Below are 24,284 nucleotides of genomic sequence, written 5' to 3'. Positions count from 1 at the left end.
TTTAGTGGTACTTGAAGGTTTTTACTTAATGAGTCATTATTTTATTTTGGAGTCCTTTTCTATAGTAAGAAAGTATTTATGACATACTAGTGAGATAGAAGTGGTGGAGGAAATCAAGATCAAGATAAAACAAGAACCTATTATTAGTTGAAAGGTAAGGTAGGAGACTAATTGATTAGACAACAAAGGAGAAGCATGGCTTCTGAGAGAGTCTCACCTGATAACATCTGTTGTCACCTTTTGGCTTCAGCTTTTCTAATGGCCTGCTGAGCCCCTCAGGGAGGGGGCTGGTGGAAACAGGAGCAGAAGATTGGTCTGGGAGCTCCACGATTCACATGCCTCTTGCAGGAGTTCTTACAGTACATGTGGCTGCTGGGAAGAGGAACCACAGCCTTTGTCGCCTAGAGGTATCCTGGCAACCTGTCAACAAAAGGGAAAGGACAGAGTTCTCTGGTAACAGATTGGAAAAATCCAAAACAAGGGGTGAAGGAACTCAGAAACCAACAGTCAAATAGGTATGAGTCTCAGCTTTCTTTTAAGTTGACTCTGGGAACTTTGCCAATGGACTGAGCACCAAAAAAGGAGACATGCATGAATTTAAGTCACAAGACTCTTCTCAGGGTGGAAATGGGAGTGGAACCAGCTTTTTCTTCTTCTAAGGAAGAAAAAGAAACAATTTACTGTCTTACTGATCTTTTCTTAGGTCTTTAGAAAGCATCATCTATAGTGAGGAAGCTTGGCCTCTTAGGGCAACAGATGGAGATTCTCCATGGTTCTCAAAGGGTAGATGTAGAAGCACATCTAAGATGTGGACATTACAGGTAGTTTATTTTCCAATGTTTCCTAAGTTACAGCAAACAACTTTAAGAACTAAGATCAACATTTGAAAATGCATCTGAAAGACTTATTCTTTTAAGTCCCATATTTAAAAATACTCTGAGACATTAAGCTAATTGTGGTACATTCCTGTGATGAATACTCTGCATGCACTAAGGCTCGTGAGGTGAAACATTTCATTAACTTGGGGAAAGTCCACAGTATATCTTTGGAAAGAGAAGCTCCCAAACAGAATAAATACTACAATCTCATCAAACTCTGAGTATGTGTACGTGTGTAGGTACATGCATGTGCTTTAACTCAAAGCACATACACCAATATGTTAACAGTAGTAGCTACTGGATGATGATGTTGAAAACATTCTACTAAATGTTTCTGAAGATTAGGAGTTGGGGGAGGGGGGAAAGCCCTAACCTCTGAGATTCTACAACCCTATCTCTTATCCCCAGATAACTGATTTGAGATATATAGGTCATTCACAGGACTGAATTCTATTGAATTTTTGTCTACAGATCCTGCCAGATAATGAAATTTCACATCCTAACATTTTATAATGCTCTAATGATGATTATTTATATAGAGAGATTTAATGATATTTCAGTTATATTATCACCTAAAGCAGTTCCAATTTGGATGTGTTTCTTCTGAAACCTTTCATAAAATGCCAGATAAACAGATAAATGATGAAGCATGCCTAAGAGCTACTCTAGGAGTGGGATCCAGAAAACTTCGTTTTACATTGGGCTTTTTACTAATTTGTGGGTCCCTAGTTAACCTATTTTGTACTTTGCCCAAACTCCATGTTTTCTTGGCCCTACTGTGAGCTAACTGAGATATTTCTCTAAAGATATTGCCCAATAAATAAACAGCATCCCAAATGCACCCACAGTACTACATTCAGCGATCCACCATTTGGGCCAGATGGCAGAAGAACAGATAGGAAACTCAGGTCTAGGGCAGGATAGTCCCAGGAAAACATGGAGAGCAGATACTGCCATGCTTGGGCAAAGAGTGCTTTATCTGGACTGGAAAGACTGCTCTCGAGAGGCCTGAAAACAATAGCTCCTCCAGCAGTGGGCACATGCTAAGTGGGCAGCTAAGAACTCATTCACAGCCCTCTCCTCCTTGGAGGAGTTGCTGACTTGCCAGCTGCTTTTTTGCATTTATCAGAGCTGCTTCTGAAAACTGACTGCAGAGGAGCCTTTGTTTTCTTGCAAATTCTGGGCCCATTTGAAATTCATGGGTCTGTAGTTTCAGCTTAAAGTGAACTTCCTGGTGTTCAAATCTATTTCATCTTGGCCAAACAGGCCTTCATATGTCTCTCTTCAGAAAGTCTCTGGTATCCTCTGTCTTAAAAGACAAGAATCTTCCTAGGTCCTCTCTGTCCTGCTCTGTCTCTTTCTCTGCCTCTTAAAGGGATCAACACTTTTAAGCAGTTTATAATTAAACAACAAAGAAGATCTAGCTCACAAGCCATCTTGGACATCAAATAACTCTTACAACACAACTTTTTGATGACTTAAGTGTAAATGAAGCAGAAACATATGGATTCCATTTTCTATAAATCACACACGATCCTTAAAAAAAAAAAATCAAGCGAGAATGTGCTCAGCACGATGTATTCTGTTTGCTTGAACCTAAAACATCTGAAAAATACTTGGAGGCCGATGAATCTAAAATATTTACCCATCCCTATATTTAACATTGAGTAGAAGAGCCCTTGATTCGTGGCAACAGCTAAAGTGCTCACATGTGTTGAGTGGACAACCGACGACCAGTTTAAGGTTCAAGGTAACTGTGCTCTATATTCTTTTCCCTCTCCAAACACTTAGATCAAAGACACCAAAGTCCTTACTTAAACAGAGTCTGGTTTGGTGTGCATGAGCTCTTCTCAGCACAAACAAGTGAGAGTCATTTCAAGCTCTTTGCTGTCCAATCATCTTTGTGTCTCTGTGGGATGATGCCAGGCTCCACCAATAATCGGGATCTGACCCCTTGTGGCAACAACCCCATCACCGGGAATTCTGGCAAATGTTCCCTTCATAAAATCACAGCTGTTGTGCCTGCACAAGCCCCCGACTTTTTCATTAAAGGAATAAATCATGGTGATTTTTATGGCGCAGGAGAAATATAGCTCCTTGCCGGATTCTCCAATGGTCTTTATGTCCCTTCACTGATGCAAAATCCAAGTCTCATTCTGAAAGCTACTTATAATACTTTTGAATACTTCATTCTTTAAACTGGGCAGGGGCTAGATTCTGCTTGCAAGATTTTTTTTTTTTTTTTTAATGGCAACGGCAGGAACTCAAACAGGATGTTTGTGAAGTTTGGCAAAATAGGTTCACTGGGCGTCTTGTTCTTTTCTACCCAGTTATTGTTTACTTTGCCTTCTGCCTGACTCAGAAACAGCAAGTGCTGGTTATCTCAAAACCTCCAACAGCCCTGCAAGGTGAAGCATGAATATCCTTGTTTGACAGATGAGGAAATGGGTTTAGAGGCTTCGAGCGATTGCCCCTGGCTGCCAGGCTAACCAAAAGTAAGTCTGAGACTGAAATATGTGTCTTTCTGGTGTTCAAGGACGCCCCTTTCGTGGACTCCTGCAAGACCTCACTGCCAGATTGCCACACAGAACAGTCTGATCTCAAAAGAGAGAGTCGTTTTCCAAGATATGCCTTTTGTCACAAGGAAAGAGTTTTATATGCTGCATTTAAGCATTTGCAGAAAATGTCCTGTGGTAGATTGGAAAAGGCAGAGGAAATGCTTTACATGCAGACTTTCAAAACTTAAAAAAATAAAGTATATTTGAGGCACAGGACTCTTGCCCAACACATCTTAAAGGACTCCTTGCCCCAGGACAGTGTTCCTCAACCTTTTTCTTTTTTTTCATCATTGCTCTCTCTTCAGATCACTTTAAATATGTATATTTTCTAATCACTCCCAGCCAGGAAATTTCAATACCACAGATAAACTTTATATCTGTTTATGTACAGTGGCCCCTGGTGAATCATAAACCAATGTATTATCTAAAATTATGTCACCCCCAAACCAATTTGTACTGCCTCCATGGAATGCATGCCTGAGGGACATACATCCAAAGAGCTGACAATATCGGCCTCAGATAATCTATGGTCAAGTTGATACACAGAAAAGATGACCAAGAGGACACAGAAACCATGGAAACCTTCCTAAACTGCCAAAACAAAAAGCACAGCAAATTGTCCTACAACTGTGTTCAAGAGAAAAATGGATTTGTTTGTGAAGGCCAGTAAGTGTATGATATTTTCTATGCACTTGAGTGGTTTACCATAGAACCAGAACTCTTGGAGCTGAAGTGGGCTTTAAAATAGCCTCTAGTCCAGCCAACTGTCTTCAGGAAAAATACATAATTGGCCTGATTTTTTTAAATTGATGAGGCAGAGGACATTAAGTTATTTGTTTATGTGCCACAAATTTCAAACTCAGACTCCAATAAAAAAAAAAAAAATTAAAGGACGCTCTTGCTTTATCCTTGGCATAGTGAAAAACATTGCCAGGGCAGAGAAAAGGATTTCTTTCTTTTGATCTCCTTTCCTGTGGATGGGGGACATTTTTTCAGTAATATATTTAGATGCTCCACTGATAATAAAATATTTTGTGATATACTGTGTGTAAATCCTCCTTTTTCGAAGGCCCGTGATTCTAGGTCTTAAATATCTGTTGTGAATCTGGATAACTCTTCACAAGTTCTAGCTCTTCAGAGTGTACTGGCACAGCTTTCCATCTTGCTTCTCTTTCTCTTTTTTGGCACTCTATAAACCCAGCCAAACACAGAACTTGTACATAGTAGGTACCTACAAATATTTACCCACTAAGCTGGGTACACATCTTTCTTTTAAAAAAAGATAATGTGACTAGCTTGGTTGAAGATAATTAAAAGTTACAAGATGCTAAGACCAGATTAATCCTTAAAGTTTTCTACTTTATATAACATAAACATTTTGAAATAATTTTGCTTCTCTTTTCAGACAACTGGCAGAAGTCCAATGCCTTATGGCATGTGAACAATAAATATTTAATAAATACTTAATCACCAGTTTATTGCCCACAGATTTCTAAAGCTGGTTTAAATTAGAGTGTTCATGGCTGATAACAGTCTAATATTTTACCTTTCCATGTGCATTTTATGAAGGGCATTTCAAACTCTTAATTGAAAACAGTAAGTTGTAAGGGAATTCCCTCTTATTCTCATTTTTTCCGTAGGTCTCAGATGGAGGCATGTTTCTTCTCTGGTAGTTGGCTTCCCTATGTTAGTCCCTTCTCTCTAGCACCTTTAATTTCTTCTCTTCTACGGGCTTCTTCCCTGTAGCCTTCAGGAAGTCTCCAATGTCCTCTGTCTTAAAATACAAGAATTAGTGGTTCTACCCTTTTCCTGATCAAAAGTGGTCCAAGTCACTGTCTCTCTTCTTATGGCTTCCTTCAGTTTTTACCTCCTCTTGGCCTATCAGCTGATTTCTGTCCCCTTTTCTGTCTGAAGCATCTTCTTAGAATATCACCAATGGCATCCCAATCAACTCATTGAAGAGTTTTTCCACTTTCTATCACCCTTGGTGACTTGATGTAGTTAACATGGTCACCCTCCCACCATCAGAACATCTGTCCTTTTAACCACCCTATTGGTTAAAAAAAATACACATACCTCAGACTAACTTTAAGAGTTGATGAATATAAATACAATCCAGTCAAGAAGTAAATAGTGCAAAGCCTAAGTCATGGCCCACAGTTCCTAGATTAGTGGGGACAGACATGGCAGCTGGTCAGATGGCCATAAGGAATGCTGTATTCTGAGACCTAGAAAGAAAGGAAGGAGGTCACTTTTGTTGTATACCATGTCTTGTGCCAGGCAATATGCTACTGAGTTGTCTCTCTGCTATGATAGGATGGAGTTTTCTGTTTATCTTCACTCCCTGATTTCCTATAGATCTTTGCTTAGACAGAGACTTAGGTAGGGTGTAACATCACGAAAGCTTTACCAAAGAATTGATCAATATCAGCAAGACCAAGTTTTTTTGCCTTGTACAGGCTCATGGTAGAGGCAGATAATGCCTCAAGATGAAGTTGTAAACTTTCAGAGTATGGTGGACCACGTCCCCATTGCCCTAACAGAATACATGGTGAGGGACACCAGGAAAAGAAAACATTGTCCAGATAACAACTCCAGTCTGACTATATGAACCAAATTAAAAATGGATAGGAAAATCATCCTCTGAATCAGTACTTCTTAAATGGTAATGATTCCTCCCTTCACTCCATGGACATTTGGCAATGTCTAGAGTTATTCTGGGTTGTCACATATGGGATAATGGGAGTGCTACTGACATCTAATAGGGAGAAGTCAGGGATGCAGCCAAACACTCTATAATGCACAACATAGCCCTTCACAGCAAAGAATTATCCGGCTTGAACTGTCATAGTGCCAGGGTTGAGCCTTGTGCTCTAGACTCTCTGTGCATTCAGAAGAGAATGCTTTCTTTCCAGAACAGGCAGTGTCAACAGGCTCTTTTTCAGACTCATGGTGCATAACTAAGGGATTACATTATAAATGAAGCAGCAGGCACAGAAAGTCTAAGTAGCTTAGTCATATTTCTGCAGCCAACAAGTGAGGATACCTTGGAAATGCATACCAGTCAGCCCTGCCTGACTGACTTCAAAGCCTATACTCTTGTCCACATCACCTACCCCAAGCAGCTAGGTGGCAGACATTCAGTTGTGTGTGACTAAGTGTAAAATCACTTCTGTAATGTAAAAGCCAGTTTGAGAAAGTGCAAAGACAGAAAAGTGAGATGAGTCTTCTCCTATGAAAGCTGTAATGGAATCAGAGTGGGCAGGAATACAGCTAGGAGCTGTGAGCTGTGTGAAGTGTGGGGAAGTGCATACGCTAAGGTATGAGTCCAGAGCCCAGTTACAGGAAAATATTGAGACAAGTTTACCTGGGCTGGTCAAGGACAGCCATACCAAAATTCACTCCTAGATAAAGCACAGCCTGGCAGAGGCTCTTGAGAGGTGATGGTCCCAGTCAGGTGAACATGGTCATGACCAAGTTTTACCTTTGAATGTGCTGTGTTCGTTATGCCCCATGAACCTTTAGCCACTCTGCCCCATTGTCCCCCATAGCTTCCACTCCTGGCAAGTCTCTGCCTCTTCCCTAATGCTTCTTCACAGACAGAGCAGCTGCTCAAACAGGACCACTGAATTTTGAACTTTTTGGCTAGTAAGATACTGCTTGGGGTTTATATTGTTAACAATACAGTATCTCCAATATCAGACTCAAAATGAGTACATTTACTTTCTAAAACTGGGGAGTCCCTGCTTTAATAAATGTTAGCCTTTTCTGTAGTCTAAATTTATCCCACTTCATTTTAGAAGAGTCATTTAAGGTTCGGAGGGAGAAAATTATCCATCCAGTGTAATATAGAGCCAAAAAGAATATGGTTTTTGTTTGCTCACTCTTTTGATACTACATTGATTTTTTTTCAATGAACAATATGTATATATGCATGTATACATTCACACACATGTGTATGCAATATATATATATGCTTTCTTGAATGGGAGATGCATCTATATATATGAGAGATGAAAAAAGAGCACACATGAAAGAGTAAATTCTTTTCCAACCTCTGACTCACCAGGTACCCACTCCAGGACCTATCCCAGTAGCAACCTGTACTATCAATTTCTTGTGCTTCCTTCCAGAAAGCCTATGCATTGACAGTTATATACCTACGTGTGAATACTGCCTCAGGATCCGAAGGCGGGTGCCCTTCCCATTCCTCTCTATGACCACAGCAGCTTCTATTGCTCAAGATGAGCCATGACAAAACAAATGACACATTTGTGCTGTTGAAGGAAAACTCAGTGACTCAGATAGACACAAATTGTTCCATACACCTTTCATCCTCATTACCAGGTAACTTTGCCAAGGTCAAGTGGTGACATTCTGATTTACCACTAAGCAGACTGGACACAACTCACATTTGACGAGAATCTGGAACTCAAATACCAAAAAGGAAAAAAAAATATTTTCTTAAGGCTTCCAGTTTCGTAATTGAACTTGCTTTCTTGCTTTGTTGAAAATATTATTTTCCTTCCAGTTCAATGAACACAGTTGATCTGAAAGAATAAAAACAGTACTCCCCCAAATCCCCAATTCATCACCAAATTGCTAAATTTAAGATCCAGTTCCACCATCTTCTTGACATCTCCACTTAGCGTCTCCGAAAATGAGGACCAAAAGGAACCTCATTGTTTTCACTAGCCAGATCAGGTTGAGCCAAATCCAGGTTCCAGGTATGAAATGCAAATTTGGCTCACTACAGCTTTACCATTTACAAGAATCTGTATTCAAATAAATCAGGGATACATTTCTCTTGGCTCTTATGGAGACCCTTTTAAATAGTGACTTCAGCCCTCCTAAGGCTTTTGTCCGGGTTGCCTAAAAGTGGACAATTTTCACAAGTTTGCTTTGGCACCGATGGTATGAATTTTTATTGAAAGTCACAGTTGTTTTAGTGGGCACCATGGTCTGCCAGCAGATCTGTGTAGAGGCCTCCCAGCCAATTCGATGAGAATTATGTGCACTTAAAACATGCCAAATGTTGTAAGGTGTGACACGTCTTCCAGCTCTTTGCTTGCTAGCTTGCTTGCAGAGGACCACTGATTCATTTGCACTTTTGTTTTAGGGACACAGTATAGCGTGTATTTGCAGCATTTCTGAAGTCAAACAGCTTTCTATATTGGAATTTACTCTGGTTTTTCCCTGCAAAGATTTATTTTTCTCTGGAGTAACACTCAATATGCTCTATTGTATCAAAAGGTAAGACAACAGAAAAGTAAGTTCATTAGGAGCATATATTTTACATTGAATTAAATAAGTAAAGATTTGGTTGGGAAGAGATGGGAAGGTAGCCCAAGCCCATTCTCAAAATGCCCTTTAAGTCGCCAGTGGAAAAGAGCACTGATTTAGGAGGTTTTAAATAAATGTACAGAGGTATGGGTGAGACAAAAAGAGACATCTGTTATGTTTATGCTACCATATGTAAATCATCACATCATCACCAGGAAGTCAAACTGAAATTGCCTAAAATTGGCATCTTCAAGGTCCTTGCCCCAAGATTGAGAAGTGCCCCCCACATTGTTCCTTTATTTTCTGATTTTTTCTATATCCCATTTTATCCTTGTGTCATATAACTTTCTATCATTGAAAAGCTTTTTAGAATTTTACTTTATAAAATACTGAAGAAGGCTTAGCTTATCAATGCAATGGCTAAACCTTAAAACAGTACAATTTTTGTTTTTAAAATTAGACCAAAATCCTCAAAGTCAGTTACTTCCTATTACAAATTTACTTCCTAGTAAATTTTTGGTAAGGCCAGAAAACCAATGCAAAGCAGAGAAAGATGTAGGTGAAAATAGATTTCATTAGCTGCCCTAGTGAAAAATATTTTAAAACAACTGAAAAAAATATGTTCTCTTTTACAATTTTCACCTTCCCTCCAATTATGCTAGCTTTAATGTTTTTCCTTTGAATTCTCCTGGGTTACAAAGCACTCTTAAAACCTCAAGATCATAAAAACAAGAAACCTTCCAAAATCACATGGGTAAAGTCTCAACCTGCTGTTAAAAATACTGCTGTTGGGCCAGTGCTTCATGCTGTGGGCAGGTTTCATAGGCTACATGAATGCAGAGAGCCACAGTGAGTAGTAATGAACTGCCGGGAGCATGGTGTTCTATACCACCCAGTCCCTGGAGAAACACCATGACAGATCCCAGGAGTTATCCTACTGACAGACATTCCTTACCTCATTTGCTCTTTCCTATTTCTTTAAAAAAAAATTACTTTCCCTTTCTCCCTTCCACCTGGGGATAGCCATGTCACTAAGGTCTGGCTAAAAAAGACACAAGAAAAAAGTTTATTAGAGCAGTTCTTCTTAAATTTAACAGTATATACGAATCACCTGAGGATCTTGTTAATCTACAGAATCTGAATTAGTAATCAGGATGGGCCTTGGGACATTGCATTTTAATTAGTTCCCAGGTGAGTGAGGATGCTGTGACCTGAGAACCACAATTTGAGTAGCAAGGTATTAGAGGGCTTCCAGCAAGGATTTTCTTCCTTGATTTTGCCAGAAGTGTACAAGGAAAAAGCTGCTTCCTGTAACTTCCTGCAGCTTCCAGCTTTCAAATAGGATTGGAGAGGGATGTGAGTATGGGACTATGTCAGCCATCTTGTACTGAAGAGGAATGGAAGCCAATGCTGAGAATAGCAAAGGAGAAGAATGGAAAGCATCTAGGTGTTTGATAATGTCATAATGTGGGACCCCTGGGTGGCTTAGCAGTTTAGCGCCTGCCTTCAGCCCAGGCCATGATCCTGGAGTCCTGGGATCAAGTCCCACATCGGGCTCCCTGCATGGAGCCTGCTTCTCCCTCTGCCTGTGTCTCTGCCTCTCACTGTCTCTCTATCTCTGTCTCTGTGTGTCTCTCATGAATAAATAAATAAAATAGTTAAAAAAAAGATAATGTCATAATGCCACTGAAGTTGAGTCACTTTGAAACCTCCTGCTCCTAGACTTCTTATTTTACTGGAATAATAAATATTATGATGGCTTAAGTCATCATTTGTCATGTTTTTTGTTAACTGCAACCAAACAGTTATTATATAAAATAAGGTGATCCATTCAGACTGCATTTTAATCAATCAGCCCAGAGGTAGATCCCATTTTTTATAGCCTGGGGCCTGCTGAGAGTCACAGGGCCTGAGGTACTGGAATTTAGGCTATAAGTCTTCTAGGAGGAAAGAAAATTCACTTATGTGTTGCCAGAATGAAAATTTAGTCTGAAGATTATAGCAAGTTGGTTTTTAGCCTCTGGCACAGAGGTAGGGAATGGGGGAATGTAGAGATATGAAAGATGCTGAAGTGTTTCTTTTAGTGTCTTATTCTTCTAATGAAACGTTTCTGAGGAATGAGAGAATCAGTTATTTCCCATGGTTGGGCTCAGAAAGTGAAGTTAACTGTTGAAATTCATTGACACTCAAAGGCATACTTTGATGCTCCATACTGAGGATATGGGTTGCAGAATTAAGAGTTAACTAATGTGTATTTGGGGGGCGGGGCACACTTGCTTTTCCTATTACTTAACAAACATGGCGTGGTGTAACTTTGCCAACAATGCATTTTCAATTTCTTGCTTTACCTTAAGTAAAGCTTTACCTTACCTTCTTTTACCCCCAAAGAACTCTGATATTTCCAGTTCTCTCCAAATCTTTGGTAGCTTTCTTTGCACTGTCTCGATTTTCTCATTGTAGTAGTTAGGCTACAAACTTATTTGCTGTGAAAGAAAGAAAGAAAGAAAGAAAGAAAGAAAGAAAGAAAGAAAGAAAGAAGAGAGAGAGAGAGAGAGAGAGGGAGGGAGGGAGGGAGGGAGGGAGGGAGGGAGGGAGGAAGAAAGAAAGAAAGAAAGAAAGAAAGAAAGAAAGAAAGAAAGAAAGGAGAGAGAAAAAGAAAGAAAGAAAAGAGAAAAATAGTCTTACTTAGATAGAAATGTATTTATGTCTCATTTCATAGTCTGAGTGAAAACATTTCAAGACAGAGAAGCATTTTCACAGTGTCAAGGACTCAAGCTTCTTATATCTTGTTGCTGCATCATCATGGAGCTTTTCTGCTTCATTGTCTGAGATGGCTGCTCAAGTTCCCACCATTACATCTCTAATCCAACCAGATATAAAGGGAAAAGAGGAAATGGAAGAGATGTCCCTCCCATTAAAAGCCATGTAGGACTTTAAGGACCATGCACCAGGTAAAACTCAAATTTTGCTACAAAAAAGAGAAGTGAAGAATGCATTTGAGAGACACACAGTCTTTGTCAGATGCATTGGTTAATTGGCTCAGAGGGTTTGTGATTGTCTTTCCACAACAATGATTTAAAAAAAAATAGCCCCAATTATTGTCCTTTTATTGATTTATTTTTATTTATTTATGATAGTCACAGAGAGAGAGAGAGAGAGAGAGAGAGAGAGGCAGAGACACAAGCAGAGGGAGAAGCAGGCTCCATGCACCGGGAGCCCGACGTGGGATTCGATCCCGGGTCTCCAGGATCGCGCCCTGGGCCAAAGGCAGGCGCCAAACCGCTGCGCCACCCAGGGATCCCTATTGTCCTTTTAGATGCCTGGTTTATTAGAGTACTCAGTTCCAGGACAGAGGTAAGGATAATTTGCAGCATAATCCCCTGTCTGTCACTCTGGTCTAGCTACTATGACCTCATATTTGTACTAAGAGGACTACAATGAAAAAACGAATAAAAACTAATCTGAGCAAGGTTTTGGGGGAGTTCATGGCATTTCTATATCCATACTAGAAGCTTCCATAACAATGAGAGGGGGCATTTGCAATAACCGTAACAGAGCTTTGGTTTAGGTGCCACTCTCCTGGGCATATGGCATCACATTCTGATTTAGTGATTGCAGTACGGTGGCAGGAAAACTTCTGATGTGCACTGTCGAAAGAGTTACTTCTTTGTTCATTGTCATTGCCATAGTGATTTGGATCAAAAGAGATCACAGATGGCACATTGAAGTCAAAAGATTTGGCTGCAAAACACGGCAAGAGTTTCCTGACAACTTTTAGGACTACTTTGGAAGAATTTGACAGATGCTTGCTTTTCCACCTAACAAGTGGAGCATGGCCAGAAAAATCCTGATGTGTAACTGTCCATTTTAATTCTTGCTTTGACTCTTATGAGATTTTATTCTTCATTCAGTAGTCCTCACAATTCCACACTTCCCAATGGCTACTAAATCTGTGTGGTTCAAGCCCATTTGATCCCATCTTCCACTGGTTAAAGCTTCTGTCTGAAAGAGACATAGATCATTTTCCTTCCCATTTCACTGCCCAAAGTAAGTCATAATCTTAAGGAAGCTGGGAGTGAAATAACTGCAACATACCCCGAGGAAGAGAATCAGAACATTCATAAACAGTCAAATGACTGCCACAGTACTTAAAGAGTAGATTGCAAATGTCATATGATAGAACTGGAAATATTAGTCATGATGATTGCTATAACCAAATTGAAAATGAATCACTCCACCTCATTTTGGTGCCAGCAAATACATTAACCACTACTGTCCCCACCTAGTGCAACTCTCCATGACTCTAAGATATATGGTGTGTCTCCTAATACTAGCCTAGTAGCCAAAGAGCATAAAGGAAACCATGATTCTGTTGGTCTACATTATACTGACAAATGAGCCATGTAGCAAATAAGGTCTCACATTTATGTTTAAAAGAAGTTATATTTCAAAGGTATTTTCTACTTTCCTCTAGAATGGCTAATGTGCACAGGGCTGGGATTAGGAAAATTTGTACAGAGTATGATTTGGAACTATTTCATCATCTTTTGTGGCTAATATCCTCTTCTTTTTTAAAGTAGGCACCACATCCAGTGTGGAGCCCAGTGTGGGACTTGAATTCATGACCGTGAGGTCAAGACCTGAGCTGAGACTAAGAGTCAGGCGCTGAACCAATTGAGCCACCCAGGCACTCCACGGCTAATGTGTTCTTTCCACTCTCCACCCCTGCTTCTTAAGGCTTCCAGAAGTCTAATACCCACACCTGGGTTTTCACATTCCAAAAAGAAACTCTTATAAGGGATGGTTTTAGTCTCAAAATTCACCATCAGAAGAATTTAACTCTACTGTGATCCATTCTTTAAGTACACCACTCTTTGAAAAAATTATTACAAAGTGTTCACAGCTAAAGGAATAGAATGTGCAATCCTTTCCACTAATAAATTTACAAATTAACAAGCGCTTTCAAATATTTTAAGCCAAAGGAGAAAGAAACAAGAAGAATTTCAGTCTTGGGGAAAAGAATGATGGGAGATCTCTTAATAGAACTTCCCTGGAGGGTTTCTCTCAAATCACTCCATAAACCTTGAAATGATCATTATAAACATAAACAGTACCTTTTACAATTCTTCTGCTGTTACAATAACCTAACTGATACCATCCAATGCTGGCAAAGATGCAGTTTAAATGACTTCTAAATCATTGCCTTGTATTAGGACAGGCATACTTTTCAGGAAAGAAAGCTTAGATTATCAACTCCATAGATAAATAAAGGATTAAATCCAACTGTTGATGAATGTTAAGCAAAATGCAAAAGAAATGTTCAAATATTCTTACACATAATCCCTTCTCCAGGCACACTACTTTCTTCTCATTTTGGGTGCACACGTGCTTCTTTGCTTTGTGGTCTTTCAAAATGTCATTAGCTCTGCCTAAAGTATACTTACCTTCTTTCCCTACCATCTTATGTTTTTGCTATTTCCTTTTTCTTTAGGATTTATTTAAATGCTATGTTTTCTAGGAAGTCCTACAACTCTGGGAGTAAGGGTTGAGCCCTATGTATGTATGTCTGTAGGACATACATTTCCCCATTCAAAGTACTGACCACTCTGTATCCTGGTCTGTACACCTCTACTGAAGAAAGCTTCATCAAGACAGGAATGGTAATTGCTGCCTTCTTAGTATGCCAGGAATAGTATTTGACTTCACTTTCAAAAGGATACTTTGAATAAATTAATATATTTAACATTGTAGAAATTGTCTCTTCTCCATATACTAACTGGTTGTACCCTTGCCTGGTGTTAGGGTTTCAAAATTTAACTATCTCAGTAAAGTAATAATAGATATGGATAGATTTATTCTCTCAGACATGGATCTGGGCAGAGTGATACGTTATCTATAAATAAATAAATAATTCCACAGTTAGGTTAAACAAAATATGTAAAACTCAATAAACACAAAGATGCTCCTAGGCATCTTGTTTATCAGACTTAAATATCAGATGTATTCCAAATGCTCAGCATTAGGGGATTATTTAAATAAATTATAGTGTGGCACCTGAATGGAATAATATGTAGCCAATTGAAATGGTGTTTAAAAAAAAAAAAAGATGGCTGAGGAGACTATCACAACATAGAAAAACCATATACAAAACATGCCATAACTAATTACAAAGTAAGACACTAAACTGTACAGACATCATTATTTTAACTATACAAAAACATGCATGTGAAAAAAAATAAAAAGAATGATCACATTAGAATGGTTGACCCTGGGTTATTTTCTTCTTGAGCCTGCAATGTAAATTCATGGGCTTATGTTACTTTTACAATTAAAGTATGTAACAAAGATATTGTGACTTCACATGCCAATTATGTATTCTGGGTAACAAGAGTCTGAGTAACTGTTATAGTTGAAAGTTTAAAACTTACTGTTCTAAGACTGGAAACTGCTATTGACTGGATAAAAGTAGACATTTTACTTCATGTAATAAACTAATAGAAAATAAATTACTCATCTAATAACAAAGGTTTCTTTTGCAGAACTCATTTTATCCAACTAAATGAAGGCAGTTGCATTACTTCCCAAACCAAGAGGAAAGCACAACTGGAAGGTGGCAGTTTGAGTCACAATAGGAAATGCTAGGGCAGGTGTAGGTCTTCTCTGATCTTGCTAACCAGAAACGCTAAATTTTCACATGAAACACCTGAATTATTGAGTGCCAAAAACGCAGAAGAGATGTAAAGGTAGAACAAGCAAATAACTAAACCAGGCAGTGTTTCATAAAGGAATTACCATGCCAGGCCTTGGCTCAAAAGCAAAAGTCTTTTTGTGAAGGGTTCACAGCTTCTATTAAATGCACGGTCAATCACAAAAACAAAACCCATCTGTTTGAGATTAACATTTGTAATAAACATTTTAAAGGAAGGAATGTGGAAAGCAAATATATATTGTGAAACAAAATCTACACTCCTGGGATAAGTAATACTTCCTTTAAAAGAACTTCAGGGCTTCAAAACTCATTCCTTACACCAAAAGAAATAACAATTAGATGCAGAACAGCACGTTAGCAGAGGCATATTCAGTTTTTGAGAAGGAAGAATATTAAGCCAAAAAACATGCACATGCTCCCAGTATATGGAATGCCAACCACCCCCCTTAGATGCCTGACAAGAGAAAAAATATATATGTGTAACTTGAGTATATTCTAAAAATTAGAAACACAAATTATGTATTTTAAAACCATGCCTTAGATATTTTAAATTGTTTGGCTACCTTAAGAAGTTATTTATCGAGTACTTCAACAGAGAATCATGACTTGCTCATTTATATTTGGACAATGGCATTAAATAAATGTATAAGCATATATTCAGAAAGATGTACTTGAAAGAGCGAGGCTAGGGCATATTAAAAACTAAATTGGGAGTTGTATTTTTTCCCAATATTTTTATGGCTAAATTTCACACATATGGACACATACTATACTAGATACTTAGCAAGTAGAAAAAAAATCCCTGTTTTTTTATACTCTTTGTTTTTTCAAGTTATTGCTGTTTTTAAATATCTGTGTTGAGAAATATATTTTAATAAATCTATCCAGTTCAGAAAAAGTATCCTCTTGGTCAATGTTGAATGATCTGGAGCTGTGCTATACAATACAAGAACCACTAGCCACATATAGCAAGTGAATATAAACATAAATTAATTAAAATTAAATGTGACATTTAATTCGTTTCAAGTACTTAGTAGCCACATGTGGCTACCATATTACCTGGCTCAGATTATAGAAATTTCCCATCACAGAAAGTTCTATTAGATAGCGCTGGTCTGGGGCCAGTTTGAAAGAGGAACTACTTGATAGAAATCTTGGACTGGGGGCCAGTAAAACTTTAAAGAATGGGTTTTGAGATCTGAAGAGTAGAAGTGAAAGCTGCACTGTAGAAAGGAAGTTAGGGCCTTACTTTAGGAAAGAGGGCCTACTGGTTATAGAAATGTCTGGAGTATTTTTAGAAACACCTACCATTCACTGTGGAGTGCTCCATCCAATTCCACCCTTATGCGTGTTCCAAATTTTTGAGAAATTCTCTACACACTGCCTTGGGTCAGTAGTATTTAGGCAAGCAAAAGTCAGTGTCACATAACACACCTGCGATGAGAGGAAATTAAGAATTCAATAGAAGTAGGATTTTAAGATCAGAGATAATCAGATCTCTCATCAGAGACAGAGGCAAGGTTAGCGATAATCCCCTGGTAATCTCCAACTTGCCCCCAAGTAAGAATCTCCAGAGAGGGGTTTGCATGAACTATCATAGGTGATCCTAACTGATTCTGGATTATTATTATCATTTGTAAAGATTTATTTATTCATTCATTCATTCATTCATTCATTCATTCATTCATTTTTATTTATTTATTCATGAGAGGCACAGAGAGAGAGAGGCAGAGACAAAGGCAGAGGGAGAAGCAGGCTCCATACAGGGAGCCTGATGTGGGACTCATCCTAGGACTCCAGGATCATGCCCTGGGCCAAAGGCAGGCGCCAAACCACTTCTCCACCCAGGGATCCCCGGATTCCGGATTATTTTGATTAATCGAGACAGAGGTTACACATCTTTGAAAAAAAGTATACATTACCATTCCTTTGTCTTTATTTTCTGAAAGATAATAAATACTTTATTAGGCATTAAGATGGATAGAAAACCCAAATGCATTCTCTATCTATCTAGCTCAGGAAAGGCTTAGGTTAAAAAGAGCTAGAGATCATTTTTTTGAGGGGGAAAAATGTATTGACTGACGATAAGAGATTGATTTTTGGAAACTTCCTCTTAGCTTTATGTTCTCTCTGTCTGCTCCTTGTTACCAGTTTCAGAAGCGTTCAAAATAGAAAAGGCCTTCCTGCAGAGCCTACTTTTTGAGGTAGGTGTTCATAAGATTTCCGGGTTGTCAATAGCAGAAAGGCCTTTAGCTTTTTGGTTGGGCTCAAGAGTGACTGTTCTTTTGTTTTTCAAAGACCAATAACATCCACCATATTAAACAGGAATTTCATGTTTATTTGTGGATTTTTTAAAAAGTCTTTTGGTCAGCCCTGCAAATAATACAGGCTTCCAAAATTAAAGGAATACCAAAATAACTATGGCATTTCCTCAGTTGAACATAATGGTTTCTTCAGAGCAGATTTGCTGCATAAACACTGAGCATTTTCTTTCCCTCCAGTAACATCTGTGAACAAGTTTACCCCTTCAGAAAACGAAGGACTAATAACTATGTCCAGACATGGGTGGGCACAGGTGCTTCAGCATGTACTTCCACAAACACATCCCAGTCCTGACAAGTGGGCTATTTCTGAAGGAGCCCTTCAGACCTCAATCACCCGGTGTGTTTGGCCAGAGAGAAGGGCAATCTGCTGGCAGCGATGTCAGCAGCAGCATCGAAAGGGACTGACTTTTTACTGGCAGAGTGCATTCCCTGAACATATTGACTCTCTGAACAGAGAACATCAGCCCAACAATTTATTAAAAGCAATTGTGTGTTTCCTAGGTCTAGCCAAACATTTGGTGCATGTTATACAACCCTCCAAGCCCAAATTTCAGTCCTACTTCTTTTAAGAAAAGCTTCCCAACTAGCCCAGATTAAAATGAACCTCAAATTTCTCATGACTATTGTCTGGAATGTTCACTGGACACTTAACCAGGCACTGCCTTATGAGAAGTACCTCTTCCATTTGTAATGAAGTTATTTTAAGTTTACATTCTATTTATTTTCTTATTTAAAACTTGTACTCTTTACCTCCAGCAACATCTCATACACTTTGAAGACAAATGTCTTGCTTTTTATATTTACTTGTTTGTTTGCCTAATGATACTTAGCGTGAGAGATTATACCTAATAGGCCTTAATATATTTCTGTTGATTTGAAAATAGAAATTTAGAATGGAAATTTGGAAAAAAAAGCATAAAACTCCTAGCTCCTTATAAAATCATTTTGGGTAGCAAGATGACATTTGTCCAGCACTCTGGTGGTATGAGAGAGAAATAAATTTAATTTTTATTAAAACTGAGGAGTTGGTGGGTATGTAAGAAAGAACAAATGATGCATATATGAGAAGTTTCAGAGCAATCACCTGAAGTGCTACCTGAAGGAAGCCTACTGAATCCAGCAAGTACTTGAATGAATATTACTTCACTTTATCACCAGTCACCAAGCTAAAAATCAGGCCTTCTTCTCTGTTTTCTAATATCCACTGTTTAGATGCTGATTATTTCATAATAGTCTGTTAAAATATTTTTTCCATTTAAAATTTTTGATTATTTATCCATTATTAAATTTTGAGTGTTACTTACAAATTTTGGATACAAGTAGTGCTTTATCAGATAAATGATTTATAAATATTTCCCCCAGTCTATGACTTAATTCTCCTAAAAGTGACTTTTGAAGAAGTTTTTAATTTTTTCAAGTTTTTATTTAAATTCTAATTAGTTAACATACAGTGTAATATTAGTTCCGCATGTATAATTTAGTGATTCAACACTTCCATACAACACCCAGTGCTCATCACAGCAAGTGCCCTCCTTAATTAATCCCCATCACCTATTTCCACCATCCCCCCACCCACCTCCCCTCTGGTAACCATCAGTGTGTTTTCTAGAGTTAAGAGTCTGTTTCCTGGATTTTCTCTCCTTTATTTTACCCCTGTGATTCATTTATTTTGTTTCTTAAACTCCACAAATGAGTGAAATCGTATGGCACTTGCCTTTCCCTGACTCATTTTGTTTAACATAATACTCTCTAGCTCCATCCATGTTGTTGCAAATGGCAAGATTTCATTCTATGTTATAGCTGAGTAATATTCCATTGTGTGTGTGTGTGTGTATGTGTGTGTGTGTGTGTGTGTGTGTGTATACAGCACATCACTATTCATATATCAGCTGATGGACATTTGGGCTATTTCCACAATTTGGCTACTATAGATAAAGGTTTTTAATTTTGATAGAGTCCAATTTACTGATTTTTGTAGGGGGTGGCATCTGCTTTCGGTGTTTTATCTAATATCTTTGCCTAAACCAAGATCTAAAAAATGCCTCTCCAGTGTTCTTTCCTGAAAAAAATTTATAGTTCTAGAGCATACATTTGAGTTCATTTTTGTATGTGGTGTGAGATATACATTGAAATTTATTTGTTTGTGTATGGATAGTCATTTGTTCCAGCACCATCTGTTGAGAAGATAATTTGAATTGTGTTTGTATCCTTTTGAAAACCTACCATAAATGTGTGGGTTTGTATCTGGACCCTCGACACTGTTTCACTGATCAGTTTGTCTATATTTAAACCCATACCATATTGTCTTGTTTTCTGCAGCTTTATAAATCTTCAAATTGGGCAGTGTTTGGTCTCCTACTTTGGTTCCTCTTTTTCAAAATTGTTGTGGCTGTTTTAAGTCTTTTTCATTTCCATATGAATCTTAGAATTGGCTTCTTCACGTCTACAAAACTGCCTGCTGGGATTTTTTTTCCCTTTCTTTTTTTAGATTGAATGGATAGTTGACCTATACATCAAATGGGGAGAATTAACATCTTCACAATATCTTAACATCTTTTAACTCATGATCAAGCAATATCTCTCCATTAATTTCAGTCTTCTTTAATTTCTCTCAACACTGTTTTAGAGTTTTCAGGACTTATATATTTGTTGGTACATTTATCCCTAAGTGTTTCATGTTATCTAATATTGGAAATGACATTGTCTTTTTTAAATTTTGATCGATTATTACTACCATATAGAAATACAATTGGTTTCCATATATTCATTATCCTGCAGCCTTGTTAAACTCACTTATTACTTCCATAAATTTAAAAAAAAAATTCCAAGAGGTTTTTTTACAAAGATAATCATATCATCTGTGAATACAGTTTTATTTCTTCCTTTCCATACTGGATGTCCTTATTCGTCTTGCCTTGATGAACTGGTTGGATACATTAGTATAATGGTGATTCAATTTGAATCAATTCATATTGAATGTTGATTCAATATGGTGACAGGAGACATCCTTGTTTTTTTTTCTTGGTCTTTGTGGAAACTCATTATTTTACCATTATGTGAGATGTTAACTGTAGTTTATTTATTTGCTTGTTTTTTCTCAGGTTAAAGAAGTTCCCTTGTATACCTGGTATGCTGAGAGTTTTATTTTTTGGGTTTTTTATTTTTATTTTTATTATTTTTTTCAATCAGGGATGGATATTGGCATTTTCAGATGACTTTCCTGTGTCTATTCAGTTGATCATACATTGTTTGTTTTGTAGTCACAAATTTTTGGTTGTTTTCAATATTTCTCTGCCCTCTTTGGAATTAACTATTTTTCTGATTCTAATTTTAACTCCTTTTTTCTGCTTATTACTTAAAATTTTTTGTTTTGTTATTTTAATTGTTCCTTTCAGGTTACTAGAATGCACCTTCTACTTAACACAATCCACTGTCAAGTGATATTATGCCATTTTGTGTATAGTTTAATAATATTATAATAATATACTTCATTTCTCCATCTTTGGTCTTATACTATTGTGTTCACACATTTTTTTACACATGTATTTTTGTTTAAATACTCATTACCTTTTAAAGATATTTAAATAATTTTCTTAAATCTTACATATTTGTTTCTACATATTTGCACCTTTTCTAGTGCTCTTCTTTTGTATAACCATGTTCCCAGTGCTACAATTTTCTTTCTTTCTGAGGGACTTGCTGTAAAGTTTTATACAATCCAGGTCTGTTGGTGATGAAGTTTTTCAGCTCTTATACATTTAAGAATGTCTTTATTATGCCTTCATTTTTGAAAACTATTTTGACTGAGTATAGAATTCTAAATTGGAAGGGTTTTTTTTCTTCCAGAACCTCACAGATGTTCCATTGTCTTCTTACTTGTATTGTTTCATTAAGACCTGGTCTTTGTTCCTAGGTAGGTAAAGTTTCTTTGTCTGGCTCTCAGAAAGAGTTCTTATCACAGATTTTTGTGCAATTTGGCTATGATTATGATTATGTGGTTTTCATCATGTTTTTTGTGATGAGATTTGTTGAGTTTCTTGGAGCTGCCAGTTAGAATCCTCATGTGTACAACTGACTCTTAGAGGAAATGTGTGATGAGTCATTACTAAGCATCCAAGGAAGGGCATCAAATGTTTCTTCATCCTCAGTGAACAGCATCTATGAGATGAAGAAACCTTTTTCTTGCTGGTGTTGACCACATCTCAGAGCATAACTTCTGTGTTATTGTTGAGGAAACTATCTGTCCTTGTTTGACTGGGACATTCCTGGTTATGACACATAGTTTTGAGCTAATTACTAATAAACTCCTTTTCACTTTAAAAATTTTGCAGTTTGAAAATGAAGTCTAGGGTCACCTAAACTATTATTATAAGAAAACCCAAGTCCCTTTACTTTCTTTTTTTAAAAGATTTTATTTATTCACTTGAGAGGGAGACAAGAGAGCATGGGAGGGGGTGTGGCAGGGAGCAGAGGAAAAGTGACAAGCAGACTTCATGCTGAGCAGGCAGCTGGGGCTGACGTGGGGCTTGATCCCTGGACCCTGAGATCATGACCTGAGCTGAAGTCAGATGCCTAACTAACTGAGGTACCCAGGTTCCCCCTCCTTTATTTTCTTTGCTAGCAGTTCTCTCAGTGTCAGGCAATATGCTAATAGATATTCCTCATCATCTTTTTGGCTTCATGGTGTCTATGTGATTGAGAGTATGCTGGCTCACCCATGCTTCTGTCAATTTCTCTTTGGAAAAGACCCAAGGAAATGGCTGTCACATTAAATGAGGAAACACCCATCTGTGGAACTGTTTTCTTTGTCTATACTTTAATGGGCAAACAAGACCAAGAAGACATTATTAAAGCTACTTTGTGACTGACACTTGATAGAGATGTATGAAGTCAGTAGCAATAACTGAGGGAGGTGCTTTGGGCAAACTCAGAATCTTGCACCCTGCAGTGAGGTTTGCAGAAGGCAGGCAAACATGAAGGCAAGATGAAGGCATCTGAACAAATGCTATTGAGAAAGACTATCCTCCTCCAGTGTTCAAAGGCTGCATTAGCTTCCCCTTATATCCAGATGTCATTGTGGGCAGAAAGAAAGGGAAAAGAAATCTTGAAAGTGAAAGTTAGTCTGGACAAACATGTTTGAATGTGAAGAGAATAATGTGCCTTTAATTGGCAAGTGCAATTATTTTTCTGGCATCAGCAGGAATAGGGTTGCCAAGGCAAGATGAGAATTTTAAAGAACAAAGAAACTACGTTTGTTGTAGATTTGAATCTTGGTGTGTACTTTTCAGTCCCTTCCCTCACTGCATAATACATGCCTAACTGTCAGTGATCATCTTTGGGGTAAAGTTCTCCAGAGAAAGCCTGGTTCTGGAGGGTGACTCAGATTCCTCCAGTCTCCTGAAGTCAGAACCTAGAGCCAGAGCCTAGAGCACCAAGGCTACTCCCCTCTCTGAGCAACTGATGTTGCTGCCTTGGGCATAATAAGAATCTCCTGGAACAAGTAAACACAGCTCACAATGCTCTTTGTTTGATCAGTTCACCTTCTTCTCACACATTCTCCCACATGGGAGAGGACAAAAGAACTAGACTCTTACTCTGTTTCCTCTTCAAACATGAATAGCATACATGAAAGACACAAAGAAAGTTTATGGAAGTCTAGTCCCTTCTGTTAGTCTTATAAAAATTCTATATAGGATATTTATGAAAATAACAAAATGCACACTTAATTTTTGGCTTCTAGTTGGTTCTATCCCATACAGTAGAAATCCTGATGCAGTCTAGATCAACAGTTGTTTATTCATTTAAGAATTCAGTTCAAACACTTATTTATAAAAATTATACTTAACCTTTAAACTTATATTTCAAATTAAAAATAGAAATTTATTCACTGTTTATGAAAAAGCATGCAGATTTATTTACAATCCTTTGATGTATAGCCAGTAGGTCAAATGATGGAATACATGCTGTTTTTTTTAATAACCCACTTCATCATGCATCATCTATAGTTTCCAATTTTTCTTTTTTTTAGGTTGATTGAGATTTTGAAGATGCTTGTAAAGCAATCTGAGTGTAAAAGCCTTCCAGAGTAAAATGATTCTCTCCTCTTCCACTTTTTTTACCCTAATTGTCTACATGTAATTCAACAGCAATTGTTAGTGATTTATCTCTATCAAGTGTTTTAAGTTTTCAACTTAATTTTCATATGAACAATGATTTCCCTTTTTTTACTTTAATTAATTTATGTAATAATTTATAAATTAAAGTTGTAAGTACAGCTGACAAAACAGACTGGAGAACAAATACAACTATTGTTTATGGGTAAAAGCTTACCTTGGCAGGTAGGAGCTTGATAGAGAAAAGCCTGCTGTTAGTAAACATTCAGTAAGTCATGGGCACTGATGAGTGTGCTTTACACAGAGGAAGGTAAAACACTGGTTAGTATAGCCCCTGGATGAAGTAGTCATAAACTAGTAAAGTTTTTTTACAAAACCATTCTTGGTAAACTTACATTGCATTACATAAGCAATTTTTA

At 37.7% G+C, this 24,284-nt stretch overlaps 1 protein-coding gene and 1 long non-coding RNA gene across 10 annotated transcripts in view; one reads left to right on the top strand and one right to left on the bottom strand.

Moving 5' to 3' along the window:
- Positions 1 to 408, bottom strand: part of LOC474655 (zinc finger protein 474) — a 53,219-nt gene extending 52,811 nt beyond the window's left edge. For 4 of the 8 annotated variants that reach the window (XR_005366574.1, XM_038551940.1, XM_038551941.1 and 1 more), the window contains exon 1: positions 218 to 408. The gene's annotated coding sequence lies outside the window, so the exon portion shown is untranslated. The remainder of the gene's footprint in view (positions 1 to 217) is intronic. The other 4 variants (XM_038551939.1, XM_038551938.1, XM_038551937.1 and 1 more) reach the window with 2 other exon arrangements.
- Positions 393 to 11,919, top strand: LOC111097999. Of its 2 annotated transcripts, XR_005366575.1 has the most exons (5): positions 393 to 515; positions 7,570 to 7,783; positions 8,556 to 8,689; positions 11,439 to 11,670; positions 11,857 to 11,919. It is a non-coding gene; the product is annotated as an uncharacterized LOC111097999 (long non-coding RNA). The 2 variants fall into 2 exon arrangements; XR_005366576.1 differs by lacking the exon at positions 7,570 to 7,783 and having other exon boundaries at positions 406 to 515.
- Positions 11,920 to 24,284: the final 12,365 nt, after the last annotated feature.

Source organism: Canis lupus, chromosome 11, assembly GCF_011100685.1.
Source record: "Canis lupus familiaris isolate Mischka breed German Shepherd chromosome 11, alternate assembly UU_Cfam_GSD_1.0, whole genome shotgun sequence".
NCBI lineage: Eukaryota > Metazoa > Chordata > Mammalia > Carnivora > Canidae > Canis > Canis lupus.
The sequence above is the reverse complement of the archived record's forward strand: the minus strand, read 5'-3'. Positions and strand labels throughout refer to the sequence as shown.